Here is a 22,172-nt window from a genome sequence, read left to right as displayed (position 1 = left end):
GCTGTGTGTGTGTGTATGTGTGTATATGTATGTGTGTATATATGTATATATATATATATAATATAAATAATAATAATAATAATACATATATATATATATATATATATATATATATATATATATATACATATATATGCATATATACATACATATATCTATACGTATATATATATATATATATTATATATATATATATATATAATATATATATATATATGCATATGTGGAGACAAGGATGTCATGAAACATGTACAACAAAAAAGTACGAAGCACGAGTACATGGAACATGAACTATTCTTTCGAACAATGAAAGACACAAATAGAAAACAAAACAAACATGAGAGGGTGCTGAAATGTTCTTGGCTTTAACGGAATTGTGAAAGGCCTGGCTGGAGGCCCAGCCTTCCAAGTTCTTTTACAACACTTAGAAAAACTGAAGGACTGCTGCAATAAGTGTGTGAATCTGAGAGGAAAATATGTTGAGTAAAATCATAATTAACTCCTGGACTTTCTTTTACCCAGGAACTTTTCAGCACCTATATATATAAATGTATATATATTTCTATCTCTCTCTCTCTCTATATATATATATATATATATATATATATATATATTATATATATATATATATATATATAGAGAGAGAGAGAGAGAGAGAGAGAGAGAGAAATGAAAGAAAGAAGCACTCAACATGTTTTGTAGGTGTTACATGTTATTATTTAACCCTTTAGCATTCAAACTGGCCAAAACCAGCCATATCTGGCCTAAATATTCTATCTGTTTTATATTCAAACCAACCAGATGCAATCCCTCACACCTACCCCTGAAATGTCCTTCTAAAAATAAGCAATGACATGATGAAAATCTCAAAACTGCAAGGATGATGCATGATTAATTCAAAACAGTGTAAATAAATAAGCAGAACATTTGGCAGAGTAATCTGAATGCTGAAGGACTAAAGCAGTCTGATTTGGCCCCATGCAACTTACAGTTTTGTAGGCTTGTCACAGGAACCTAGCTTGTAAAGCAAGACCTCTTGTGATGAGCCTATGAAATGAATGCTGTTTTAAATAATGTGAATGATAATAACAATCCCTTCTAATTTTGACAGGTTTGGTGAATTTGTCTGTTGCTGAGAAGAGAATGTCTTCTACAAAGAAATATGTAAAGGAATGCAATAGGGACACCATCTTTGTATTCTCACCTGAAAATCCCATGACAAGCACATAGTACTTGCCAAGGAAGTCATCAGGATTTATTCATCAATCTGGTGTTACAAGGAAAGAAAAGAGTGCAATGGAAAACAGAATTGGTAAAACATCGTACAAAATTGTTTGTGGCATTTAGTTTTGTCTTACTATATTCAAATTCTGCAGAAACCAACTAAATCTTTCTTCCTTCTGGGGTCAATAAAATGAAATATCAATGAAATACTAGGATCAATTTTGTCAGCTTTTCTCTTGGGCAAGTGTCTTTTACTATAGCCCAGGGCTGACCAGAGCCTTTTGAGTGAGTTTCATAAATAGAAACTGAAAAAAGTCCACAACGTACTGTATGTATGTGCCTGTATGTTTGCATGAAGTGTGCGTATGTTTGTATATCCTTGTCTTGACATTGCATAAGAGTTGTAAAAGAGAGTCACTGTCAAACAGTGTCATTCATTTCCAATATCCTGTAGAAACAAGTTAAGCCTTGGGAAAATATTACCTTGCTTGGGAACAAGTAAAGGTTAGTGACAGGAAGGACACTTCGTTGTAGAAAACTTGCATCAATAAGCCCCATCCAACTTATGCAAGCATGGAAAAGTAGATGTTAACATGATGACAATGATGATGATGTACTTAAGCTAGAAATCATTAAACAATAAAATTTCTAAAATAAATACACAATTTTGGAGTGCAGGGGGCTCCATTACCTTTCCTGTAAGTCGTGAAGCTATTCAGTTTATACTGCATGGTTTTTAAATAAAACAAGGCCAACATGCTTTTTCTTCTAAATAAACATCCCATATTTCATTTATGTTGGCACTGTTTCATATTTACAAATCTTCCTTTTAAGTATAACAAGCAGAGAAAGCAAATGGAAAAACATTAAATATTTCCTTTATTGATTCTTTCATTGGTTTCAGTCACTGGGCCATGGCCATGCTGGAGCACTTCCTTTGAGAGTTTTATCTATCATATGAAATCCAGTACATATTTTAGCCTAGTATCTATTTTATTGATCTCTTTCCTCAAATGACTAAGTTAACATAAAGGGCTTGAACCTGGTTTACACTGATAAACATACACATAAATATAGACACAAAAACACTTTCTTTTAAGATATGTAGAGGAAGAAGGGGCAGCCACCATTACTTTTGTAGGCTTTCTAAGTATGTCGAGATTTATGCAATTAATATCTATCTTAAACATATAAAAGTCAATGTTTGTAGGAAAGGTATGTACAGGGGTGGATGTGGAGAGTTCCAGAAGACTGTTGTTCTGAGAAGACCACAATCTTCTGGAAGAGAAGTGCTTAGCAAAGGGTCAGGTGGTGAGTCTGAGTAAGTGTGATGAGAGAGAAAAAGATTGCTTAAATAGATAGGTCTTGAAGTAGAAGGTACCCATCCACTACTTCAAAAGAACAGAGGACAATTTAGCAGAATCACAGAAGAGGTAGGGAGAAGAAACTGTAATTCAATGAAATAATGATTCTAGTATATTGGTGAGTAAATAATTACCAATTAGAATGGATGGCCTTCTTTGAGATATAATCAAGGATAGAAATGGACACCTTGTTCATGTTAGAAGGCCAATGTCATCCAACAAGGCCACATTTCAAAAAGAAAATTTTGATGCTGCTAAACCAATTAATTTATAAAATACAAATATTCATTAAAAACTTTAACAAAGTGTAAAAACAAAAGTAGATTTTCAGAATATATACCTCCATTGTAATTTTTTGCAAAATTTCTTTGGATTTCCATGTTTTATATGCAATTGTTATTATTTTAAACACTACAGCTATAGATAAAGAAATATAAATTGGAGTTTCTTAAATTCACAATTAATTGAAAAGATATGCTTTAAATAAAATCAAAATCAACAAAAAAATATATTCCAACATATCAGTTTTCCCCCAAATGTAGTACTTCATTTAGAAGCTCAAAAGTAGTCAGCCATTAGGCTACAGCTCAGGTCCCTCAACTCTGGTCTAGCATGTCTTAATGTGAAGCAGCCATAGCACAGACCCATACAAATAAGCAGTACTCCAATGAGGGTTTTTTACTTATGCTTTGTTAGAACTAAAATGTGGAAGATTCACTGGGAACAAAAGTCTGTAGGTGTGTTCCTAGCTGAAGTACAAAAGCTGTGAGATTAAGATGCTGGACTAACGGAGAAATATAAAGTCAATAGTTCAGATCTTACCACTGTGTCTGATATGTACAGTGTTTGTTTTTATGTTTATTAGTATGATGTATGTAAATTGTGTGGGTATTGAGGTTATTGTTTACCCCCAGGTCAGCTCTGATCAACCAGAATTATGGTAAACAGATATCTTGCTGTGAACAATCCATTTCTTTTCAGATTATCATCCAATGAGTCATTCAAATTTAAAAAAAAAAAAGAGTAGGGCTTGATTTAAGACAGATTTGGCTGTTTTTTCTAGTAGACTGGTCTGTCATGTAGAGATGAGCTTAATTATTTCTTTGTAAACATCATACATTATTGTGTGATATTAAAAGTATGTAACTGATGAATGCACATTGTGTGTGTGTGTGTTTGATGAGTATAAAGGATATATGGTTGATGAATATGGCCAGATGGGGTGTTAAGAACCAGATGGCAGGCAACAGATTTTATGTTTATGTGATGCATAAGAGAATGAGAGGGGAAGGGGAGAGAGAGGTAGATAGAGTGAACCGAGTGTTAGTGTGTGTGATTTATTTGGGTAGCAATCCTCATACAGCCATGTGAGGTTTTAGTTATTTACCATTTTTCACTATGCACTGGTTGTAATAAATGGAACTTAAAGATTCAAAGAAAGAACAGCATAATTTGGTTGTTGTCTATTCTTGTTTAGTTACTCTTATTATGAGATACGTTTCAGCTGAACAAAGCAATTTATTGTATTTCGATTCTGTCGGCTTTCTTGATCATATATGTTGATTCTCTTCCTTTGTCTCAACAACATTTTTCAATCATATTACACACGATTAAAAAACCCTTTATTTCAAGCATCCACTACACTCTCGGAGTGGTTGGCATTAGGAAGGGCATCCAGCCGTAGAAACTCTGCCAAATCAAGATTGGAGCCTGGTGCAACCATCTGGTTTGCCAGCCCTCAGTCAAAATCGTCCAACCCATGCTAGTATGGAAAGCAGATGTTAAACGATGATGATGATGATTATTATTGAAGTGGGTGCTGCTGCCATGTAGAAGGCACTGCTGTTGGTGTCACTTAAAAAGCACTGATGATGGTGCCACATAAAAAAAAACACCCAGTACACTGTGGAGTGGTTGGCATTAGGAAGGGTGTCCAGCTGTTGAAACCAAACCAAAACAAACTAAGGAACCTGGTGTGACTCTTGGTCTTGTCAGCTCCTGTCAAGCCATCCAACCTATGCCAGCATGGAAAATGGATGTTAAATGATGATGATGATGATGATGATATCATCTTTGTTTTAACATCCACTTTTCTATGCTTGCATGGGTTGGGTGGAATCTATTGAGGTGGATTTGCTATGAATGGATGCTTTGTCCATTACTAACCCTCCACCTGTTTCCAAGTAAAATATTTCTGCATAACCAGACATCTTGGAAACAAAGGACACTGCTTGCATGTTGGTGACGTTTGTTTACAACTATGACATGATGTCAAGGCAAGGAGACGATAACGCACACACACAAACACACAAACATATATGACAGGTTTGTTTCAGTTTCCATCTACTAATCCACTCACAAGGTTTTAGTTGACCCAGGGCTATAGTGAAAGACATTTTCCCAAAGTGCCATGCAGTGGGATTGAACCCAGAACCATGTGGTTGGGAAGCAAACTTCGTACAATACAACCACACTTGCGCCTACATGCATAACACTACTTCTACCAATTGTTCGACGTAAATCTTGTTTCTTATAAATGTTCTAATTAAAAACTTGTTAATTTTCTCTGAACGAATTACTGCTTCTCTTCAAACTACTTTTAAGAAATTTTGGAAATGAACATAAGATTAAACTAGATCGATTTATTTTACCAATCTTTTCTGTTTGAACGGCAGTTTTTTCTAACGGTGTCATATGAAATTGTTACCCATAATTATGACCCTAGTATCGATCTATTGCATTTCAATCTGTTTTAGGGTTAGGGGTGGGGGGAAGGGTATCTTTTTTTCTTCACAAATGTAAATAAACCCAATCTGTTTCTTAAACGAGGGATATATACATACGGCACAGAATGTTGTTTACCTCAATGGACGTCATTGATTGGTTGAAATTGCAGAAATTGAAGAAAAAAAACAACAAATATCTTACAAACTATAGAATTTTCTCAATAAAGCCAAGAGAAAAAGTTGTTTTATGAACACATTCTACCAGTATACGAAGTTTAAAATTTTTTAGTTACCTAGAAATTATGTTAAAAACTGCCGTTCAAACCGAAAAGATCCCATCTTTGCAACTGAAGTTATGTAAAAAAAGAAAAAAATAATAAAAGAACTTGAAAAAATACATTATTTTCGTTGCCCTTTTTACATCCATACTTTCTACATATGGATGTAATATATATTAGATGCCCTATATTTATGAAACAGTAGGGTTATGATTTTTCGGGAGATTTGACTGTTATTCCTAGCAGGTTTAACGACTGCATAGAAGTCTTGTATATGGATTTATATGTAAGTATATAAAATGCGTGTGAGTATGTGTAGGTACACATGTTAAACGCTGAGACCTAGACAGACAAATGGATACACACACACGCACACATAACCACGTATGAACATAATGAATATTCTCAGTTAAAGAAAAAACATACACACTGTGCATATGGGAGCTTATAAATTCTACAGCAAAAATTGTGCTGTGATTTAGTGTGAATGAATGTGCTTGCCTACACATAAGTATATATACGTATGTGTGTGTGTAGTCTACCTTAAAGAGATGGGAAAGGGAAGTGAGGATAGAAGTGTGTGTATATATATAATGTGCGTGCTTTTTTTTTTAGCAGCTATATACATGCTATTCCTAACTTACACACTACTAAATGGGAGAGCGTTGGGATATAGGGAATATAAACCTCCTTCCTTAAACAGGGTGACGTTGGAGAAGGTGTTAGTGAAAAAGGATAGCGGTGACGGTGGCGGAGAGCCCAGAACGACCGTGGTGGGGATGCGGTGAGGTACAGAGGGCGGAAAGGGGCTACGAGACAGAGGTAATAGAGTAGAAGTAACTATTTAGCTGCTGTTTCACTAATCCTCAAACCTAACCTACACCGTCTGTGAAAAAATAAGACAGGGAAGAAACAGATAGTGTGTGTGTGTGTGTGTATAATGTATAATGTATGTATATATATATATGTGAGTGTGTGGATATATATGTGTGTATGTATGTATATATATATATATATATATATATATATATATGTATATATGTGTGTGTGTGTGTGTGGTGTGTGTGTATACATGGCGCAATGTCCCAGTGGTTAGCGGACTCGCGGTTTCGATTCCCAGACAGGGCGTTGTGAGTGTTTATTGAGCGAAAATACCTAAAGATCCACGAGGCTCCGGTAGGGGGGGGGGGTGGCGATCCCTGCTGTACTCTTTCGCCACAACTTTCTGTCACTCTTTCTTCTGTTGGCCTGCTTGCTTAGCCAGCAGGGTGGCGTCATTTAAAGGCTAAAACAATGCCAAGCGCATTGTGACCAGCGATGTGTAGCAACATCTGATAATGTTTTACTTGTTTCGGCCATTCGACTGTTTCAGCCATTCCGGAGCACCGCTTTGAAAGGTTTTAGTCGAACAAATCGACAAATCAAGATATATTTCTTAAGCCTAGTACTTATTCTATCGGTTGCTCTCACCGAACGCTAAGTTACGGGAACGTAAACACACCAACAACTGTTGTCAAAAACGGTGATGGGGACACACACAAAGACACAGGTACACACAACACACACATATATATAAATAAATATATTATATAAATATATATATATATATATAAAAAGGAAATGAAGAAAATGCTGACAAAATAATTTAAGTAATTTAATTAGGTGAAAGTTCTTGAGGAAAAAAATCTGTCAGAAAGGAACTCTATCTCTCTTAAAAAAGCTCTTTTGATAAGCATAACAAATGCGCAACCGGTAAAAAGAACTTTCACCTAATTAAATGACTTAAATTATTTTGTCAGCATTTTCTTCATTTCCTTTTTTATATATCACAACTCGTGTTCCACATCTCCTTTTTTAAATATATATATATATATATATATATATATATATATATATATATATATATACATACATAAGTATAGACAACGGGCTTCTTTCAGTTTCCGTCTACCAAATCCACTCACAAGACTCTGGTCGGCCCGAGACACTTACTCAAGGTGCCACGCAGTGGGACTGAGTCCAGAATCATGTGATTGGGAAGCAAGTTTCTTACCACACAGCCAAGTCACACAATAAAAGCAGACTACATATCGAAATAAAAAACAACTTTTTATCTTTTACATGTTTCAGTCATTGGATTGCGGTCATGTTGAGGATTGAAGGCTTTCGTCGAACAAATCAACCCCATTACCTAAGCGCTTAATTTAAGACTGGTGCTTACTTAATCGGTTTCTTTGTCAAACCGTTAAGTTACAAAAACGTAAACAAGCTAACACCAGCTGTCAAACGGAGGCGGGGGAGCAATGCTACACAAAGCACAACATACATCTCTGTCTATATATCTACCCTCTCTATAATATTATCAATTAATATGAAAATATGTATTAATGGCGGTGCCCCAGCATGGCCACAGCTCGTGAGCTGAAACTAGAATCAATCAATCAATGGAAAACCTCTATAAATGGCTGATGATTGCTCAACATTTTAAAACTGCTGTAATACTTACAATGTTTAATAAAATGATGTAGCGTGAAACGATCGTACCAAATTACCGAAGATATTCTTGTTGCTTATTTTGAGTATATATATATATATAGGCGACGAGCTTCTACGCAGTTTCCATGTACCAAATTCACTCACAAGGCATCACCCCAGCGCTTAACCAAGGTGCCACGGAATGGGACTGAAATCGAAACCGTTTGGTTGTAAAACGAGCTTCTTAACCAAACAATCATACCACCCGCGGTATGACTTCATCGGACACGACTGCGTTTCTAGCAGTCAGATGTTCGTAGAAATCTATGAACAAGTGGTACCTTCAACAATGAGAGTGCAAGCAGAGGTGATTTGTATCAATATTTTACTGTTAACCGACACTCCAACGTAGAAATCGGTGAGAGAAGCAATGGGGCATCAAGAACACAGATAATCTTAATCTGGTCTGAAAAAAAGAATTCAATCCTCGTAAAGTCTTTTCTTGTATCAAATATTTTCAAGTGTCTCTTCGTATTAGTTGTATTAGCGCGATGTTTCTTTTTAAACTTTTTACTGAGCGCTCTGCTAATGGCTTTCGTTGAACAAAAATATTTCCTTTATATTTGCAAGGTATTAATACCTATATATATATCTATATACACACACACTCGTGTGTGTGAGCATAAACATACACACACACATGCAAACAGTTCATTTTTCTCTAAATACACATTATAATGTTCCTTCTCTCATACACACACAACCATATGTATAAAGATATATATATATATATACACACATATATATATATGTATGTATATGTATATGTTTATGTATATGTATATATATATATATGTGTGTGTGTGTGTGTGTATATATGTGTGTGTGTGTATATATATGTGTGTGTGTGTATATATGTGTGCGTGTGTGTGTGTATATGTGTGTATATATATATATATATATATATATACACGTGTATGTGTATGGAAATATATAACTTAAATGTGCTTACATAGATACGTACACATACACTACACACACACACACACATATATATATATAGACACGCATACAGAAATACACACACACATATTTAAGATTTTCTTTTTTGCTAATATCCTACCATAAAAGAAAGACTAAATTTGATTACGCGTGAACACACAAAAAAATACTGAGACATACAGCACACACACAAAAACACAGACACACACACACACACATTCATGCATACGCATTCCTCTGATTTCCTTCCTCCCCACATTTCTCTCCAACAAATGCGAACTTAATCCAGACATGTGTCTTGGTAGTAGTAGCGGGTGGTGCTGGTGCGATATGCGTGAGTGTGTGTGGGTGTCAATGTGTGTGTGCGAATGTATGCGTACACATATGTGTGTGTGTGTGTGTGTGTGTGTGTGTGTGTGTGATAAGGGAGGGCATTTAAAGGCTGGAGGAGACGAGGGGGAAAGAGAACCGAACCGCCAAAAAAGATATTGTGTACGAATGGGGGAAACAGCACAAACCGTTGTTGATGTGTATGTGTGTTTGTGAACGTTCAGTAACAGACTCATATACACATACGTTCGCAAAAGTAAGGTATGGGTGCGCGTGTATACATACATCTTAGGGATTCTTAGATAACTACATAGCTTTATATACGCACACATGTATGCATGCAAACACAGACAAAAATATAAATACATTTGTTCGTATACAAATACACACACAGACACATCTGTCTGTCTGTCTATCCAGCTCGCATTCTCCGTTTTAGTGGAGAAAAAACAAGTAAAATCACGAAGATAATACAAAACCATACACACACACACAATAATATGTATATATATATTATATATTATATATATATATAATATATATATATTATTATATATATATATATATATATATATATACATACACACACAGTCTGACATACGCACTTTAAAAGGGGTGGTTGGTGGTAACGCATTATACTTTACTTCTTTCTTATGTTAGGTGTACACAAGTTACAGCTCAGATGTGGGGTACCCCAATATGCCTACCAAATGTATGACGGGTGGGTAACGTGTTTGACTAGTCTCTGTATGTACAATGTTTCTATGTGTATGTATGTATGTATGTATGTATGTATATGTATGTATATATATATGTGTGTGTGTGTGTATTTATATACAAATGCCTGAAGGTAGGCATTACTTGGCACTATTACGTCACCGAAGACGGGGTCATTGTAATGGGATTACGCCACATTCCTGGGAATGACTGTAAATATCACCCCCATCCACACTGCAGACCTTTGCGTTCTCTGTCGAAACACACGCACAAACATACAAAATGTATGTATTTATATATAAGTGGAAGCCGTCTGCTGCGGTCATTTTGGGATGAAGCCTTTCGATAACAACAACTAGCTGAAAATATTAAGCATAATAAAGTTGGAAACCATTAATTTGGATAACATTAAGGTACTACTTAAGAAGTGTGGTCCCGGTGCGCGCACTCGCGTACTCATGTATCCGCGCTAGCTAGTCGTGACTAGTCGATCCTTACTTTGTGTTTTTGTTTTATTTACTTTGTGTAAAAAAAATGATTTATTTTGTGTTTTATTTAGCTAGGTAGTCGTTGTAGGATCGACTAGTCACGACTAGCTAGCGCCGATGCGCGAGTACGCGAGTGCGCGCACCGGGACCACTCTTCTTAAGTAGTGCCTAACATTAACCGGTTGATGGCATTATTCGTGATGATAATACGCAGCTTCCACCGAGTATGCATGTGTGTCTTATAAACATTCGAATGCGCAAACGAGAAAATTGTTTTCACCAACAACTGTAGTTTAGCCCCAGGCTAGCTCCTGTTGAAAAGACTTATGACTGCGACCATTGCATCCATATGCGCGCACACACATACACACATTAGTTTACAAGCTATGTACACACGTGCTTGTAAACCGACAAATTACCTATCGGTCTTACGTTTCACGGCATTCCTCCGTCACTAGCAGCAAACACCTATATATTGTAAAGACTAGCGGTTTCCACATGCTCGATATAATCTCCTAAACAACTAAACAATAGTTGACTGATTAAATCTCTTCTTAGATTTCACTGGTCTCCCCTGTTCTCTCGTCGAATCTCTGAGGGGTCAATTGTCGCCTGTATCGGAGACAGTATATTATGTTAACTTCAGTTCTTATTTTATCGATCATCGAAATCGACACCAGCGTGATCTGAATTCGGAATGTGAAGAGGCCAAAAGGCATTTTGTCTGACACTTTACTGATTTTGCATAAACTGCACGAGCCAATACGAACCCCTTTCGATCTGCGAGAAATAGCAGTCAATTCTTAAAACTACACCCGCCTGTCCTTAAAAATGTGGTGCTCTAGCATGGCCTTGTGCGTGTGGCGGGTAGAACAAACTAATGAATATTAGATAATAGTAGTTCTAGACATATGATGCCTTAAAAAAGATGTGAAGAATTTGGCTAGAATATGTTTGGTCATGCCTGTTCAGAGAGATCCAATATGGTTCAAAACAACGAAGTTGCACATCTATATAAAAAGAATTATAAGCGTAAAAATAGTTATAAATTTTTTTTAAAAACCCATTGTATATATACATCACTCTATCGATTAGACTATCGGATGCTGTTATACACCACTGGTCACAATGCGTTTCCTCGCATTGTTGTGGTTTTCGAGAATGATGCCACCCTGTTGACTAGACCAACGGAACACTAGTCTGTCGTAGGGTTTACACAGTTACTGCTGAGTGGAGTGGACCAATGTGTTTTTACAACGCAGTGCCAGTCTTGGAATCGAAACCACAATCTTGCAAACGTGAGTGCAATACCCCTTACACTAGGCCACGTGCCTACACACACACACACACACACACACATCTATGTATGTATGTATGTGTGTATAACAGAAATATGCCTACAATTTTTACAGAAATGATTAGAAAGCTAGCAACAATGAAACTAAAGTACTTAAAAGAAATTCCGCTATTCATTCATTCATTTAAACTCTCAGTGTATTGAGGACAAACGGAAGAGCTTTATTTAGTGATTTGGCAACTATATCTAGCAACCAGATGATTAATCCCCGTCGGTTCGTATATCTGGTTGTTTAACCACAAGTTAGCGTAGACCAAAGATCAACAGTGACTAAGTCTTGTATAAGAGCTATGTAGTACTGCATTACTTAATGCGCCCTTTTTTCTTGAGACGGTAGGAAGTGATATGAGGGAGATTTAGCTGCTCATGCGACCTCACAGAGGCTTCTTCAGTAGAGCTGTTTACCCACATATCAGTGCTGAACCAGGAGACCTCTGATAAATGACGTCCCAGCTCTAACTACCCCAACCTATTTGTCCCAGCTGTAACTACCCCAATCTGTTTTCAGACGTAGTGTATACCAGTTTTTTTTAAGGCAATAGGGTATCGCTTCGAGAGATTTTTGGCTGTTATTTCTAGCCGGTCAAACGACTACATAGAGCAGAGGTTCTTATCTTTTCTACGAGTCTCGACCTCAAAGAATTGGCCAATATGCCATCATACCCGCTTTGCCAGACTATCAAAATCATTATCCTAATCCAGTTATATTAGACGTGAGTTTAACTTTACAGATAACAAGGAACAGAAAAGAAAATCAATCATAAGGCTTTTTGAATTTTTCCTCTGTTTTCTTTTTTTCTCAGGGTTCGAGTGGCATACCCTCAGACTTTTGGTTTTTGGTTCCCATTTTAAGACTGAACCCTTAACGTGGAAGCTCCCTTGTTGATTCGACACCTCACACTTATTCTCCCATATATTCAAAACTGGTTTCCCTAAAGAGTGATAAAGTCACTAAAAATTGCCGCTGACTTCTTTCGTTGTCGAAGAGGCGAAGGCGTTTTTCTAATCTTCCTTTCTCCCGTTTTTTCTCCTCTTTCTTTCTTCTGCACAATGGAAACGTGACGGGTTTCACATTTAATGGTTTTCCAGTGTTAATCATGTCCACTTACTTATTTATTTAGTATTTAGAACTAGTTCGTTGTTATTTGTTAGAATTCGCCTCTGGGGTTTGGAGATGTATACAAATATAATATATAACATACAACATAGGGATACAGTGATTAAATGAAGGTAGAAAGACTGCTTCAGAAACATAATGCAAGCATAACACAAACTTAACTACTTCAAATAAATAAAAATCCGTGTCCGTCTGTCCCTATCCTTCTATCTCTCTTGACATATATACTATGTAACATATTAATGATATACTTACATTATATACAACTACTAATATAACTGATACCTTCCACACCCTTATCTTGTTATACCATCATATGTTAAAATGTTTCATATTCGAGAACATGCAAATATGAAAACATTTTACGAACACGAATGTTTGCAAGTGTGAGATCTAATAAGTTTGTGCATGACTTTCTACCTGTGTTTCTGTGTTATAGTTTGGAATGTTTTTCTTCTAATCGTTGTCGCCTGTAAAACTACTGTGTGTGTATTACATCTCTGTTTTTCTCTTAATGAAGGTAAAGAATACGCACACCCGGTAATTAGGATTAGAGTTTATGTTACACTGAAAACGGGTGGTGTGCGTATTCTTTACCCCCTTACACTCTTTCACTCTCTCTCATATATATATATATATATATATATATATATATAATATATATTATAATATATATATATATATATATATATATAATATATATATATATATATATAGGGAGAATTCACAAAAGAAAAACAAAAGACGAAGACAGGTGGTGTAGACAACAAACAGATGTATTAGTTTAACACTCGGGAGTGAAAAAGTCTTTAACGTTTTCGAGCCTACGCTCTTCCACAGAAAGGAACATATATAATATATATATATATATATATAATATATATATATATAATATATATATATATATATATATATATATAGTGTGTGTGTTAGAGAGAGAGAGAGAGAGAGAGAGAGAGAGAGAGGAGAGGGGTAAGAAGAGAAAGAAGAAATGAGAGCAAAGACGAGAAAAAGTATTCGAGACAAAAATATCGAATGATCACAATTTAAGGTACAACTTTTGAATATGGAAGCAGTTTTTGCCTGACAATCCAAAGGGTGAAACTCTGGAGAAGTAGTTTCAGTTTTAATTATCACACACACACACACACACACACGCAAACATATCGGTATGAATGGACAAGCGTATGTGCGATTGTAAATGTGTTAATGTATGTGTGTGTGTTTTGCAGTCAGTAAACAGCTTCCGTCGATCCAGTTTCACACACCAACACCTGGCCCTTGTGTGCCCTTATAGCAGATTTCAGTCTGTTGCAAGCATTTAGGCCAGATCTCCGATCTGGGGACAATTTCTTTCCAGTCTCTCATCGGTCTCAGTGATCCTGAAAATGGTACTGGAGGAGGAGGGGGTTACCCTCCCTTCTATGACTAACCCCCAAAATAACAAAAATGAGGACAAATGTGTGTGTGTGTGTGTGTGTGTGTGTGGTGTGTGTGTGTGTGTGTATAGAGACACGCACATATCTTAGTGTGTGACATTCCCAAAGCCCTTATGGTTTAGGGAATGAAAAAATCCGTAGACTAGGTAAAACAGCAAACACTAACAAGTCACATATCACCAATGATGGAGTGAAGCATAAAAGGTACAGCTTCTCATCATACCTCTCTGCACCTCTCCTCCAGTATATTTTACCTTTCCTTACCTGCTAATAATTATTTCTTAAACACATGCATTCGAATCAACGATGGTTGCTTGTTTAGTCTCCCTCCAATCATATCCTAATCTTTTAAAAAGAAAACGGAAGGATACATTATATAGTTATATCGTCTGGTGCTCCACTGCTTGAAAATAAAAACCAGTGGGATCGTCACGGCTGGAAGGATTTTGCCAATACAGGTTTGTACGCTCGATCAAAACAGTAAAACATATACACGCACAAACACACTCGCACATATATACATTTAGAGAAGGAGATGATGTATGATGAATACATACAAACATATACATACATACACATATATATGTTTGTGTTGTGTGTGTGTGTGTGTGTAAAAATGTGTGAGAGAGTGAGTAAGAGAGAGAGAGAGAGAACGCGCGTGGGTGTGCATACTGGACAAGCAGACAAAAATACAGGTAGAGACGGCTACATCGATTGCCAGATGAACACCTGATAGACGTTCAGACAAAACAAAAAAAAGTTAGGAAGTAAAATAAGCTAATTTAGATAACCATAGAAATGTGAAAGTTTTTTTTTCCTCCCCACCATGTTTCCGACGAATTCTCTCTATACATAGTCACTACAAAACGTCAGTTTTTAAGAGGTCTTCTACCTCCCGGCAATATGAAACTGTGAGACTCGTGCATTTCTTGCGAAAGGAAAATATTTTTAGTCGTGTTGTTGGACTACATTTGATCCAATGTAGTAAATCGAGTTAACAGAAAAAAGAAAAAGCAGTTGAATTTCTCATATTCATCGTACTTAATAAGGAAATGAAGGGCATATTAGATAATGTAGGCCTAGACATACAGTTAAGAAAAATATCATAAATCAGCGTTGACCTGGGGCTAAACAATATCAACGTCTGTATCAAACGATGGAGTGTGATTTTTACGGGTGATTTGGCTGCTAGTTCTAGTAGCACGAGCGACTGCGAAGACTCCCTTTGTGAGGTGCTGTTTAACTTTATATATATATATGTAGTGTGTGTGTGTGTGTGTTGTTCTTTAACATTAGATAATGAAACCACATTGTGTAAGTTGGCCAGTGAGAGAAAGAGAATGAGTCAAGAACAGTGGGGGTGGGGAGGCACAAGATTAGAGAGGCACAGGAAACGAATAAAGCGGATGTTGTGATATTCATCCCGTTTTCAAATACAAAAACAAAATATAATTTTTTCAACATAGGCACAAGCAGACCCGGTTTAACCATTAAGCAAAATATGCACGTGCTTAGAGTATCAAGGGAAGGGGGCACCAGAGTTTTCTTTTTCTCGTCCGGATCTGCTATAGTGCCAATGTTGTAGATGAATAGGGCTCCCAACAAGAAAGCAATAAAAAATTGTATTATTTCCCGTTGCCTTTGTTATAAGTAAATAATTTACATCTCTTAATTGGTATTGAAAAAAATAATAATAAAACAGGACATATTTAATATGGATGTGGGTCTGCTGCAACTAGCCAGGGGACGGCTTAAACGAAAACCAGATTTTTAATGATTATTGCATATTCAACAATCAAACAATAGAATGGCCGAGGAGGTACCATTGTTGGGCTGTGCTTAGGGTATGAGATGGCCTTAATCCGAACCTGGGTACACAGGTTCCTTTTCAGATATTATTGTTTGTCCCTAGGTCAGTCCTAATGCAGCAGATCTATGATCAAAGACATTCCAACTATGGCCACACCGTCTTTTTTCTTAAGTATACCTCAGATATTATCCGATGTGTCATTCCAGTTTTTAGACCTTAGGGTGCAATTTGAGGGGTAATTTGGCTGCTATTTCTAGCAGATCGAGCGACCACGTAGAGACTCTCTTACTGGGTAATGTAAGGAGGACAGAATGTTAAGTTGTGGCGTACATGCCTTTCTGAAAGATAGATATTACCAATCTCAGACAAAGGGTGTTCGATGGTTCAGATATCGATATGCTATTTGTTGTTAGTCCTGATTGAACAGACTTATGAAAGGTATTCCAGTTGTGACTATCCCTTTAAGTGTAACAAGGACTACAATATCTATATTTTTGGTTACCATCTTTGGTTGATATGCTGTGATTTGAGAGAGATTTGGCTGCTATTTCTAGCAGACCGAATGACCACATAGTTGGCCTTCTCACTGTAGCGCATTCTTGGCTTACGAAAAGTAAACATGAACGAGTTATAACATCACTCACGAGACCTTTGTAATTATTAGAGAAGGGTGAGAAGGCGGGGGGGGGCGGAAATAAGGGGTACGCTTGTGAGGTGCAACCCATATCGAAGTGGAAAGAAAAATTCAACGGATCCTTAACATAAAAAGGACGCCGAGTGTGGGGGAAATCGGAAATATTGTGCATGCTTTTCTGAGAGGTAAAAATGAATGATTCCAAGAGAAGGTTCAAAGCTTAAGGCTTAAAGGCGGGAGAACAAAAATGAGATGCTGTGGTGTTTAAGATTTTCTGAAAGCTTTTAAGCAAATAATGAGTTTGATGTTGTTGTTTATCCTCAAGGTAATCCAAAATCCTACGCTTACTTCAAAAATATACCAGCCGTGACTGTTCCGGCTTTTTTCCCTCATTAAGTATAATATATCTAGAACTACATTATCTAACGTGTCTTCTCTTTTTAGTAAACGTTAAAGGTAGGGTATGACGAAGAAAATTTCACTTCTAAATCTAGCATTTACGGTGGGTGGGTGGGTGAAATTTTGTAGGGAAAGGAGTTCAGCGCCGAAAATATGGATCCGTGTATAACTGCTATTTCATTTTATCGATCTCAAAAGGATACAGAATTCAGGTTTATAAAAGAAATAGAAGAAATGAGATTATGTGATGTTCAGGACTTTTTCAGGAGCCTAAGCGACATAACTGAAGGGAGCTATCGCTACAAAAAACCCCTAACTTAACATCCCCTCAAACTCCTGAATTCGAAACCGGGTCGCAGACTAGATTCACCGGACCGGAAGCTTAGCTTTCGTCTCCATTACTCAACGGTGCCCGCCACAACAACAACAACAAAAACAACCACAACAACAAAAATAACAACAACAAAGGAAGAACGAAAAATAAAGTTAAAATAAAGACTTTTACAAACCTGTTTTTTATATATATATATATAATAAGACACGGGTATATATAGACACGAGTATATAACAATATTTAGATAGCCTGAAGTGAATATATAACAAAGCGTTCTGGTAAAGTAGACTTCCTTTGCTTGTAAGATCTCGATATTGAAAACAATGATGATAATAAAGATGATGTTGATAGTGATAATGTCGTTGTTGATAATGATAATAATGATGTACTTGTTATTGTTACTGTAGTTGTGTAAGAAACCATGAATAATTTTAGAAGTTGTTGGTAATGAATGGGACACTTCCCTCTGTTAAATATCCATGTTTGTGTACATATATGTCTGTGAATATATATATAAACATATTGTAATATATATATATATATATATATATTTGTTACTATATATAAATACTAAATAATATTAGTATTCTAGACATTTTTCATAGATATATATATATACATATATATAAATATAAATATATACGTATATATATATATATATAATTTATCTATATTCATATATATATATATACAACATTTATATATACACGCGTGAGTATGTGCGTGTACAAGTCCAATCTTCTATGCTGCCTTTCAACACGACTAACCGCTATATACACACAACCTAGGACTGACAGGAAAAAGTTGCCGAGTGGTGGCGATGGAGGCTACCTGGGATGAGAAGAAGGAGGGGGGAGAATATAGAATAGGGCTGCAATAACGGAGAGAAGAAGAGAGAGAGAGAGAGAGAGGGAGAGGGAAGCAGGGAGGGGCTTAGAAAAAGTAAGAGTAATGTGTGTGTGTGTGTGTGTGTGTGTGCAGGGTGGAGGGAATATAGTTAGCTTTCCCTTTCAAACTCTCTCCGTACATCCAAACTGCACCTTCCACCACCCTCGAATTTTCCGTTCATCCGAAAATGGTGACGTTGTAGCTGGTGGTGGTAGTGGTGGTGGTGGTGGTGGTGATGATGATGCTTGTGCTGCTGAGGTGTGTGTGTGGGGGGGGCAACAGGAGCGATTGTGACTATAGGAGTAATAAAACCAAGTATTAAAACTCACCAATTCCCAACCTCTATCACAGCCCCCCCCCAAAAAAAAAAAACTGAAAACGAATAGAAGTTTAATAAAGCAATCCTCATGCTGCTCCTCTCGATCTTTTTCTCCGTCTCTTTTCCTAAAATTTTCCTTTTCTCCACCATAATCATGATAGCGGCGACGGCGGCGGTAGCGGTATCGATGCGTGATTTTTTTTATTCTTTACCTTCTGAAAAAAAAAAAAAAAATCAAATTAAGCCTCCCTACCACATTCATCTCTCATTCTTTCTCTCTACTTTTTTCTTTTATTTCCTACCCCTTACTCCAGTGAAATGGTAATTGCAGCGGCGCTGTACGTTGATGATAATGATGATGGTGATGGAGTTTCACAGGGGAAAGATAAGAAAAGGAAGGCAGAGTATATAGTGGGCAACAAACTGCTCTCTCTCTCTCTCTCTCTCTCTCTCTCTCTCTCGCTCGCTCGCTTGCTCTCGCTCTTTCTGTCTCCCCTTTACAGACACATACACTCATTTTCCGCCGTTCAACCGTTAATAGCAGCGGTGGAGGAGGGACGAAATAAAGGAAAGTTTAGGGATTCCCACCCTTCGGTTAAGCCCAATAGTAATGACTGAAGTAGCGATGAAGAAGGTGGTGGTGGTGGTGGTGGTGGTCATAGGGGTGGGTTTAGAAGTAGTGAAGGATGTGTTGGTGGTGGTGGTGGTGACGATGGTGATTGTTATAGTAGCAGTGATGGTCACAGTGAGATTGTTGTGGTGTAAGATGGGTTATGTTATTATCTTTTTAGCCCGGTTTGTCCGGACTGGGCTGACCTGAGGTTGATTAACGGCGTTTCAACAATGACCATTCAAACAGTGTATCGAATATTCAACGAGACCGCTCTTGTTTAGGATGATGATAAACTGAGATTTCAGGAATATTCGACTGCTATTTCTAGCAGGTCGAGCGACCACTTAGATGACTCCCGCTTTATTGTAACGGGTGATGGTGACGACGATGGTTAGAGAAATTAATTCTACCGAGAGTAGTGGTGTTGGTAATCAACGTAATACTGATAGAAGGATGATGGCGATAGTGATGGTGATGTTAATAGTGTTGGTTATGGACGAATGATGGTGGTGTTGATAGTGGAGATTACAGTGGTGATGATGGAGGTTGTGGTGGTGGTAAATCACAGTGGAGGTGGTAATGGTGGTAATTTTTGTGGTATTGGTAATAGTGGTCGAGAGGGTGGGGGTGGCATCGTAATGAACGGGGAAAAAGTACAAAACAGAGAGAGAAAGAGAAGGTGTAAGAGCGAAAGAGAAAGAGTATGTCTCATTTCTGTTATCTCTCCTCTCTTCCCTCTCTGCTTCTCTGTTTTCCTCTCCAACCCTTCCTTAGCTCTCCGTCGCCCTTTCTCTTTCTCTTTTTTATCCGTGTCACTCCGGCGTCTGTTTTAATCGTTCCTCTTTCTCCACTCCCTCGGACTCTTTCTCTCTCTCTCTCTCGAATCCGTCTAGACTTCGTCTTCTCTTAACCACACTCATCATCCATTTCTCTTCCCTCCCAAATGTCTCACCCTTCTTGCACCCTGTCAACTCTGTAAGCCATAAAACCTCCTTCCTTCTCCCATAGACAAACACGCCACTCTTTCCTGCAACTTTCCTTTCTCTTTCACTCTCTCACTTATTCTTTCTTTGTTACTTCCCTATCTATTACTCTGTCTTTGCCTCTCTTTTTCTGTTACTCTCTCTCCTATGTCTTCCCAATCTAAGAGAATAAGTGCAATAGAGAGGAAGAGACAGAAAGACAAAAGAGAGAGAAAGAGAGCGGGAGGAGGGAGGAAAGAGAGTAGGGAGGGGAAGGAAAAGGGATTGGAGAGAGAGAGAGACGGAGAGAAAGAGATAGAGATAGAGAGACAGATAGAGAAAGAGAAATTAAGTTAGAAGTTTGAAGAAGTAGAAAGGCGATGGAGAGGAAATATAAGTAAAGATAGAGAGGGATAAACGGAAGAAAATGGGGATTTATAAAAAATAGAGAAAGACTAGAGAACGAGGCCGGAATTTCTCTCTCTCTCTCTATCTATCTATCTATCTATCTATCTATCTATCTATCTATCTATCTATCTATCTGTCTGTCTGTCTGTATTTCTGTTTGTCTCTTTTATCTCTCACTTATTTCGGTCAAATCGACCCCAGTACATATATTTTTTGAAGTCTGGTACTTGTTTTATCGTTAGTTTTGCCGAACCGCTACGTTACAGGGGCGTGAACACACCAACAATGGTTGTGAAGCGGTGGTGGGAGAGGACAAACACAAACAAAAAGACACACATGGATACACGCACATACACACATATATGACAGGCTTCCACACAGTTTCTGTCTACCAAATTCACCATACATATATATATATATATATATATATATATGAATATAGATATATATTAGAACACGGTTTATTCGTGCTCAGAGGCGTTCGTAAACCGAGGTTATTATTGTATGTGTGTATATATATATATGTATATATATATATATATATATATATATATCTATATATATATATATATATATATATATATATATATATATATATATATATAAAGGAATACAAAAAATGGGACAAGAACGCAAAACATCCAGACAGATGATACAAAAAAGGGACAAGAAAAAACAAGGACGGGTCATTTGGAGTTTTCTTTCCTCAGTCGAGTTCCAGATTATCTTTGCAATTTCGGGTGGTTATACTCGAGATTGCTCCAATCTGGCCAGCTCCAAGGAAAAAATAAGCTAAGAGCACTAGATTCCTTGGAAGAAAGCAGCGAATGTATACGAAAACAAGGGCGAAAAAAAAACCGGAGAAATGGTACACAAATACAAATGCAAATAACAGGGCATAACAACAGGTGTCTTTCGACTAAGGACGAAATATAGAAGTGTATGGAAGTGAAGCCTACATATATATATATATAATATATAGATATATAATATATATATATATATATATATATATACTATATATATATTTCCATGTTTTTGTTTTTTATGTTTTCGTTTATCATTGTGCTCAACGTTTTTTTTATGTCCTGTACCCATATATGCATGTATGTATACATATAGATGTAGGTATGTGCATATATGTATGTATGTATGTATGTATGTATGTATGTATGTATGTATGTATGTATGTATGTATGTATACGTATATATGTGGTAAATACATACATATATACATGAACAATGACATACACACACTCACACGCACACAGAGAGGAAGAAGAAAAGA

The 22,172-nt window shown here is 36.9% G+C and overlaps 1 protein-coding gene across 1 annotated transcript in view; it reads right to left on the bottom strand.

The window, feature by feature from the left end:
* The window catches only part of LOC115212076 (plexin-A4-like), a 129,326-nt gene extending 111,093 nt beyond the window's left edge, over nucleotides 1-18,233 (bottom strand). The window contains exon 1 of the mRNA XM_029780884.2: nucleotides 17,870-18,233. The gene's annotated coding sequence lies outside the window, so the exon portion shown is untranslated. The remainder of the gene's footprint in view (nucleotides 1-17,869) is intronic.
* Between the last annotated feature and the right edge of the window lie 3,939 nt (nucleotides 18,234-22,172).

This window comes from Octopus sinensis, linkage group LG5 (genome assembly GCF_006345805.1).
Source record: "Octopus sinensis linkage group LG5, ASM634580v1, whole genome shotgun sequence".
NCBI classification, from domain to species: Eukaryota; Metazoa; Mollusca; class Cephalopoda; order Octopoda; family Octopodidae; genus Octopus; species Octopus sinensis.
The sequence above is the reverse complement of the archived record's forward strand: the minus strand, read 5'-3'. Positions and strand labels throughout refer to the sequence as shown.